This window comes from Borostomias antarcticus (genome assembly GCF_949987555.1).
Source record: "Borostomias antarcticus genome assembly, contig: scaffold_43, whole genome shotgun sequence".
NCBI lineage: Eukaryota > Metazoa > Chordata > Actinopteri > Stomiiformes > Stomiidae > Borostomias > Borostomias antarcticus.
Window position 1 is genome coordinate 2,156,401 of NW_028176769.1, and position 9,584 is coordinate 2,165,984.

The following is a 9,584-nucleotide window of genomic DNA, read 5'->3' on the forward strand; positions in this document are numbered from 1 at the left end:
TGATAGTAGCATAGTTGGGATGGACAGTAGCTAGCGCATTGGTTTGATAGTAGCATAGTTGGGATGGACAGTAGCTAGCGCATTGGTTTGATAGTGGCATAGTTGGGATGGACAGTAGCTAGCGCATTGGTTTGATAGTAGCATAGTTGGGATGGACAGTAGCTAGCGCATTGGTTTGACAGTAGCATAGTTGGGATGGACAGTAGCTAGCGCATTGGTTTGATAGTAGCATAGTTGGGATGGACTGTAGCTAGCGCATTGGTTTGATAGTAGCATAGTTGGAATGGACAGTAGCTAGCGCATTGGTTTGATAGTAGCATAGTTGGGATGGACTGTAGCTAGCGCATTGGTTTGACAGTAGCATAGTTGCAATGGACAGTAGCTAGCGCATTGGTTTGACAGTAGCATAGTTGGGATGGACAGTAGCTAGCGCATTGGTTTGACAGTAGCATAGTTGGGATGGACAGTAGCTAGCGCATTGGTTTGATAGTGGCATAGTTGGGATGGACAGTAGCTAGCGCATTGGTTTGATAGTGGCATAGTTGGGATGGACAGTAGCTAGTGCATTGGTTTGATAGTAGCATAGTTGGGATGGACAGTAGCTAGCGCATTGGTTTGATAGTAGCCTAGTTGGGATGGACAGTAGCTAGCGCATTGGTTTGATAGCAGCATAGTTGGGATGGACAGTAGCTAGCACATTGGTTTGATAGCAGCATAGTTGGGATGGACAGTAGCTAGCACATTGGTTTGATAGTAGCATAGTTGGGATGGACAGTAGCTAGCGCATTGGTTTGATAGTAGCATAGTTGGGATGGACAGTAGCTAGCGCATTGGTTTGATAGTAGCATAGTTGGGATGGACAGTAGCTAGCGCATTGGTTTGATAGTAGCATAGTTGGGATGGACTGTAGCTAGCGCATTGGTTTGATAGTAGCATAGTTGGGATGGACAGTAGCTAGCGCATTGGTTTGATAGTAGCATAGTTGGGATGGACAGTAGCTAGCGCATTGGTTTGATAGTAGCATAGTTGGGATGGACAGTAGCTAGCGCATTGGTTTGATAGTAGCATAGTTGGGATGGACAGTAGCTAGTGCATTGGTTTGATAGTGGCATAGTTGGGATAGACAGTAGCTAGCCCATTGGTTTGATAGTGGCATAGTTGGGATGGACAGTAGCTAGCGCATTGGTTTGATAGCATAGTTGGGATGGTAAGTAGCTAGCACATTGGTTTGATAGCAGCATAGTTGGGATGGACAGTAGATAGCACATTGGTTTGATAGCAGCATAGTTGGGATGGACAGTAGCTAGCACATTGGTTTGATAGTAGCATAGTTGGGATGGACAGTAGCTAGCGCATTGGTTTGATAGTAGCATAGTTGGGATGGACAGTAGCTAGCGCATTGGTTTGATAGTAGCATAGTTGGGATGGACAGTAGCTAGCGCATTGGTTTGATAGTAGCATAGTTGGGATGGACTGTAGCTAGCGCATTGGTTTGATAGTGGCATAGTTGGGATAGACAGTAGCTAGCACATTGGTTTGATAGTGGCATAGTTGGGATGGACAGTAGCTAGTGCATTGGTTTGATAGTAGCATAGTTGGGATGGACAGTATCTAGCGCATTGGTTTGATAGTAGCATAGTTGGGATGGACAGTAGCTAGCGCATTGGTTTGATAGCAGCATAGTTGGGATGGACAGTAGCTAGCGCATTGGTTTGATAGTAGCATAGTTGGGATGGACAGTAGCTAGCGCATTGGTTTGATAGTAGCATAGTTGGGATGGACAGTAGCTAGCGCATTGGTTTGACAGTAGCATAGTTGGGATGGACAGTAGCTAGCGCATTGGTTTGATAGTGGCATAGTTGGGATGGACAGTAGCTAGCACATTGGTTTGATAGTGGCATAGTTGGGATGGACAGTAGCTAGTGCATTGGTTTGATAGTAGCATAGTTGGGATGGACAGTAGCTAGCGCATTGGTTTGACAGTAGCATAGTTGGGATGGACAGTAGCTAGCGCATTGGTTTGACAGTAGCATAGTTGGGATGGACAGTAGCTAGCGCATTGGTTTGATAGTGGCTTAGTTGGGATGGACAGTAGCTAGTGCATTGGTTTGATAGTAGCATAGTTGGGATGGACAGTAGCTAGCGCATTGGTTTGATAGTAGCATAGTTGGGATGGACAGTAGCTAGCGCATTGGTTTGATAGTGGCATAGTTGGGATGGACAGTAGCTAGCGCATTGGTTTGATAGTAGCATAGTTGGGATGGACAGTAGCTAGCGCATTGGTTTGACAGTAGCATAGTTGGGATGGACAGTAGCTAGCGCATTGGTTTGATAGTAGCATAGTTGGGATGGACTGTAGCTAGCGCATTGGTTTGATAGTAGCATAGTTGGAATGGACAGTAGCTAGCGCATTGGTTTGATAGTAGCATAGTTGGGATGGACTGTAGCTAGCGCATTGGTTTGACAGTAGCATAGTTGCAATGGACAGTAGCTAGCGCATTGGTTTGACAGTAGCATAGTTGGGATGGACAGTAGCTAGCGCATTGGTTTGACAGTAGCATAGTTGGGATGGACAGTAGCTAGCGCATTGGTTTGATAGTGGCATAGTTGGGATGGACAGTAGCTAGCGCATTGGTTCGATAGTGGCATAGTTGGGATGGACAGTAGCTAGTGCATTGGTTTGATAGTAGCATAGTTGGGATGGACAGTAGCTAGCGCATTGGTTTGATAGTAGCATAGTTGGGATGGACAGTAGCTAGCGCATTGGTTTGATAGTGGCATAGTTGGGATGGACAGTAGCTAGCGCATTGGTTTGATAGTAGCATAGTTGGGATGGACAGTAGCTAGCGCATTGGTGTGATAGTGGCATAGTTGGGATGGACAGTAGCTAGCACATTGGTTTGATAGTGGCATAGTTGGGATGGACAGTAGCTAGTGCATTGGTTTGATAGTAGCATAGTTGGGATGGACAGTAGCTAGCGCATTGGTTTGACAGTAGCATAGTTGGGATGGACAGTAGCTAGCGCATTGGTTTGACAGTAGCATAGTTGGGATGGACAGTAGCTAGCGCATTGGTTTGATAGTGGCTTAGTTGGGATGGACAGTAGCTAGTGCATTGGTTTGATAGTAGCATAGTTGGGATGGACAGTAGCTAGCGCATTGGTTTGATAGTAGCATAGTTGGGATGGACAGTAGCTAGCGCATTGGTTTGATAGTGGCATAGTTGGGATGGACAGTAGCTAGCGCATTGGTTTGATAGTAGCATAGTTGGGATGGACAGTAGCTAGCGCATTGGTTTGACAGTAGCATAGTTGGGATGGACAGTAGCTAGCGCATTGGTTTGATAGTAGCATAGTTGGGATGGACTGTAGCTAGCGCATTGGTTTGATAGTAGCATAGTTGGAATGGACAGTAGCTAGCGCATTGGTTTGATAGTAGCATAGTTGGGATGGACTGTAGCTAGCGCATTGGTTTGACAGTAGCATAGTTGCAATGGACAGTAGCTAGCGCATTGGTTTGACAGTAGCATAGTTGGGATGGACAGTAGCTAGCGCATTGGTTTGACAGTAGCATAGTTGGGATGGACAGTAGCTAGCGCATTGGTTTGATAGTGGCATAGTTGGGATGGACAGTAGCTAGCGCATTGGTTCGATAGTGGCATAGTTGGGATGGACAGTAGCTAGTGCATTGGTTTGATAGTAGCATAGTTGGGATGGACAGTAGCTAGCGCATTGGTTTGATAGTAGCATAGTTGGGATGGACAGTAGCTAGCGCATTGGTTTGATAGTGGCATAGTTGGGATGGACAGTAGCTAGCGCATTGGTTTGATAGTAGCATAGTTGGGATGGACAGTAGCTAGCGCACTGGTTTGACAGTAGCATAGTTGGGATGGACAGTAGCTAGCGCATTGGTTTGATAGTAGCATAGTTGGGATGGACTGTAGCTAGCGCATTGGTGTGATAGTAGCATAGTTGGAATGGACAGTAGCTAGCGCATTGGTTTGATAGTAGCATAGTTGGGATGGACTGTAGCTAGCGCATTGGTTTGACAGTAGCATAGTTGCAATGGACAGTAGCTAGCGCATTGGTTTGACAGTAGCATAGTTGGGATGGACAGTAGCTAGCGCATTGGTTTGACAGTAGCATAGTTGGGATGGACAGTAGCTAGCGCATTGGTTTGATAGTGGCATAGTTGGGATGGACAGTAGCTAGCGCATTGGTTTGATAGTGGCATAGTTGGGATGGACAGTAGCTAGTGCATTGGTTTGATAGTAGCATAGTTGGGATGGACAGTAGCTAGCGCATTGGTTTGATAGTAGCCTAGTTGGGATGGACAGTAGCTAGCGCATTGGTTTGATAGCAGCATAGTTGGGATGGACAGTAGCTAGCACATTGGTTTGATAACAGCATAGTTGGGATGGACAGTAGCTAGCACATTGGTTTGATAGTAGCATAGTTGGGATGGACAGTAGCTAGCGCATTGGTTTGATAGTAGCATAGTTGGGATGGATAGTAGCTAGCGCATTGGTTTGATAGTAGCATAGTTGGGATGGACAGTAGCTAGCGCATTGGTTTGATAGTAGCATAGTTGGGATGGACTGTAGCTAGCGCATTGGTTTGATAGTAGCATAGTTGGGATGGACAGTAGCTAGCGCATTGGTTTGATAGTAGCATAGTTGGGATGGACAGTAGCTAGCGCATTGGTTTGATAGTAGCATAGTTGGGATGGACAGTAGCTAGCGCATTGGTTTGATAGTAGCATAGTTGGGATGGACAGTAGCTAGCGCATTGGTTTGATAGTGGCATAGTTGGGATAGACAGTAGCTAGCCCATTGGTTTGATAGTGGCATAGTTGGGATGGACAGTAGCTAGCGCATTGGTTTGATAGTAGCATAGTTGGAATGGACAGTAGCTAGCGCATTGGTTTGACAGTAGCATAGTTGGGATGGACATTAGCTAGCGCATTGGTTTGAAAGTAGCATAGTTGGGATGGACAGTAGCTAGCGCATTGGTTTGACAGTGGCATAGTTGGGATAGACAGTAGCTAGCGCATTGGTTTGATAGTGGCATAGTTGGGATGGACAGTAGCTAGCACATTGGTTTGATAGTGGCATAGTTGGGATGGACAGTAGCTAGCGCATTGGTTTGATAGTGGCATAGTTGGGATGGACAGTAGCTAGTGCATTGGTTTGATAGTAGCATAGTTGGGATGGACAGTAGCTAGCGCTTTGGTTTGATAGTAGCATAGTTGGGATGGACAGTAGCTAGCGCATTGGTTTGATAGTGGCATAGTTGGGATGGACAGTAGCTAGCGCATTGGTTTGATAGTGGCATAGTTGGGATGGACAGTAGCTAGTGCAATGGTTTGATAGTAGCATAGTTGGGATGGACAGTAGCTAGCGCATTGGTTTGATAGTAGCCTAGTTGGGATGGACAGTAGCTAGCGCATTGGTTTGATAGCAGCATAGTTGGGATGGACAGTAGCTAGCACATTGGTTTGATAGTAGCATAGTTGGGATGGACTGTAGCTAGCGCATTGGTTTGACAGTAGCATAGTTGCAATGGACAGTAGCTAGCGCATTGGTTTGACAGTAGCATAGTTGGGATGGACAGTAGCTAGCGCATTGGTTTGACAGTAGCATAGTTGGGATGGACAGTAGCTAGCGCATTGGTTTGATAGTGGCATAGTTGGGATGGACAGTAGCTAGCACATTGGTTTGATAGTGGCATAGTTGGGATGGACAGTAGCTAGTGCATTGGTTTGATAGTAGCATAGTTGGGATGGACAGTAGCTAGCGCATTGGTTTGACAGTAGCATAGTTGGGATGGACAGTAGCTAGCGCATTGGTTTGACAGTAGCATAGTTGGGATGGACAGTAGCTAGCGCATTGGTTTGATAGTGGCATAGTTGGGATGGACAGTAGCTAGTGCATTGGTTTGATAGTAGCATAGTTGGGATGGACAGTAGCTAGCGCATTGGTTTGATAGTAGCATAGTTGGGATGGACAGTAGCTAGCGCATTGGTTTGATAGTGGCATAGTTGGGATGGACAGTAGCTAGCGCATTGGTTTGATAGTAGCATAGTTGGGATGGACAGTAGCTAGCGCATTGGTTTGACAGTAGCATAGTTGGGATGGACAGTAGCTAGCGCATTGGTTTGATAGTAGCATAGTTGGGATGGACTGTAGCTAGCGCATTGGTTTGATAGTAGCATAGTTGGAATGGACAGTAGCTAGCGCATTGGTTTGATAGTAGCATAGTTGGGATGGACTGTAGCTAGCGCATTGGTTTGACAGTAGCATAGTTGCAATGGACAGTAGCTAGCGCATTGGTTTGACAGTAGCATAGTTGGGATGGACAGTAGCTAGCGCATTGGTTTGACAGTAGCATAGTTGGGATGGACAGTAGCTAGCGCATTGGTTTGATAGTGGCATAGTTGGGATGGACAGTAGCTAGCGCATTGGTTTGATAGTGGCATAGTTGGGATGGACAGTAGCTAGTGCATTGGTTTGATAGTAGCATAGTTGGGATGGACAGTAGCTAGCGCATTGGTTTGATAGTAGCCTAGTTGGGATGGACAGTAGCTAGCGCATTGGTTTGATAGCAGCATAGTTGGGATGGACAGTAGCTAGCACATTGGTTTGATAGCAGCATAGTTGGGATGGACAGTAGCTAGCACATTGGTTTGATAGTAGCATAGTTGGGATGGACAGTAGCTAGCGCATTGGTTTGATAGTAGCATAGTTGGGATGGACAGTAGCTAGCGCATTGGTTTGATAGTAGCATAGTTGGGATGGACAGTAGCTAGCGCATTGGTTTGATAGTAGCATAGTTGGGATGGACTGTAGCTAGCGCATTGGTTTGATAGTAGCATAGTTGGGATGGACAGTAGCTAGCGCATTGGTTTGATAGTAGCATAGTTGGGATGGACAGTAGCTAGCGCATTGGTTTGATAGTAGCATAGTTGGGATGGACAGTAGCTAGCGCATTGGTTTGATAGTAGCATAGTTGGGATGGACAGTAGCTAGTGCATTGGTTTGATAGTGGCATAGTTGGGATAGACAGTAGCTAGCCCATTGGTTTGATAGTGGCATAGTTGGGATGGACAGTAGCTAGCGCATTGGTTTGATAGCATAGTTGGGATGGTAAGTAGCTAGCACATTGGTTTGATAGCAGCATAGTTGGGATGGACAGTAGATAGCACATTGGTTTGATAGCAGCATAGTTGGGATGGACAGTAGCTAGCACATTGGTTTGATAGTAGCATAGTTGGGATGGACAGTAGCTAGCGCATTGGTTTGATAGTAGCATAGTTGGGATGGACAGTAGCTAGCGCATTGGTTTGATAGTAGCATAGTTGGGATGGACAGTAGCTAGCGCATTGGTTTGATAGTAGCATAGTTGGGATGGACTGTAGCTAGCGCATTGGTTTGATAGTGGCATAGTTGGGATAGACAGTAGCTAGCACATTGGTTTGATAGTGGCATAGTTGGGATGGACAGTAGCTAGTGCATTGGTTTGATAGTAGCATAGTTGGGATGGACAGTATCTAGCGCATTGGTTTGATAGTAGCATAGTTGGGATGGACAGTAGCTAGCGCATTGGTTTGATAGCAGCATAGTTGGGATGGACAGTAGCTAGCGCATTGGTTTGATAGTAGCATAGTTGGGATGGACAGTAGCTAGCGCATTGGTTTGATAGTAGCATAGTTGGGATGGACAGTAGCTAGCGCATTGGTTTGACAGTAGCATAGTTGGGATGGACAGTAGCTAGCGCATTGGTTTGATAGTGGCATAGTTGGGATGGACAGTAGCTAGCACATTGGTTTGATAGTGGCATAGTTGGGATGGACAGTAGCTAGTGCATTGGTTTGATAGTAGCATAGTTGGGATGGACAGTAGCTAGCGCATTGGTTTGACAGTAGCATAGTTGGGATGGACAGTAGCTAGCGCATTGGTTTGACAGTAGCATAGTTGGGATGGACAGTAGCTAGCGCATTGGTTTGATAGTGGCTTAGTTGGGATGGACAGTAGCTAGTGCATTGGTTTGATAGTAGCATAGTTGGGATGGACAGTAGCTAGCGCATTGGTTTGATAGTAGCATAGTTGGGATGGACAGTAGCTAGCGCATTGGTTTGATAGTGGCATAGTTGGGATGGACAGTAGCTAGCGCATTGGTTTGATAGTAGCATAGTTGGGATGGACAGTAGCTAGCGCATTGGTTTGACAGTAGCATAGTTGGGATGGACAGTAGCTAGCGCATTGGTTTGATAGTAGCATAGTTGGGATGGACTGTAGCTAGCGCATTGGTTTGATAGTAGCATAGTTGGAATGGACAGTAGCTAGCGCATTGGTTTGATAGTAGCATAGTTGGGATGGACTGTAGCTAGCGCATTGGTTTGACAGTAGCATAGTTGCAATGGACAGTAGCTAGCGCATTGGTTTGACAGTAGCATAGTTGGGATGGACAGTAGCTAGCGCATTGGTTTGACAGTAGCATAGTTGGGATGGACAGTAGCTAGCGCATTGGTTTGATAGTGGCATAGTTGGGATGGACAGTAGCTAGCGCATTGGTTCGATAGTGGCATAGTTGGGATGGACAGTAGCTAGTGCATTGGTTTGATAGTAGCATAGTTGGGATGGACAGTAGCTAGCGCATTGGTTTGATAGTAGCATAGTTGGGATGGACAGTAGCTAGCGCATTGGTTTGATAGTGGCATAGTTGGGATGGACAGTAGCTAGCGCATTGGTTTGATAGTAGCATAGTTGGGATGGACAGTAGCTAGCGCATTGGTGTGATAGTGGCATAGTTGGGATGGACAGTAGCTAGCACATTGGTTTGATAGTGGCATAGTTGGGATGGACAGTAGCTAGTGCATTGGTTTGATAGTAGCATAGTTGGGATGGACAGTAGCTAGCGCATTGGTTTGACAGTAGCATAGTTGGGATGGACAGTAGCTAGCGCATTGGTTTGACAGTAGCATAGTTGGGATGGACAGTAGCTAGCGCATTGGTTTGATAGTGGCTTAGTTGGGATGGACAGTAGCTAGTGCATTGGTTTGATAGTAGCATAGTTGGGATGGACAGTAGCTAGCGCATTGGTTTGATAGTAGCATAGTTGGGATGGACAGTAGCTAGCGCATTGGTTTGATAGTGGCATAGTTGGGATGGACAGTAGCTAGCGCATTGGTTTGATAGTAGCATAGTTGGGATGGACAGTAGCTAGCGCATTGGTTTGACAGTAGCATAGTTGGGATGGACAGTAGCTAGCGCATTGGTTTGATAGTAGCATAGTTGGGATGGACTGTAGCTAGCGCATTGGTTTGATAGTAGCATAGTTGGAATGGACAGTAGCTAGCGCATTGGTTTGATAGTAGCATAGTTGGGATGGACTGTAGCTAGCGCATTGGTTTGACAGTAGCATAGTTGCAATGGACAGTAGCTAGCGCATTGGTTTGACAGTAGCATAGTTGGGATGGACAGTAGCTAGCGCATTGGTTTGACAGTAGCATAGTTGGGATGGACAGTAGCTAGCGCATTGGTTTGATAGTGGCATAGTTGGGATGGACAGTAGCTAGCGCATTGG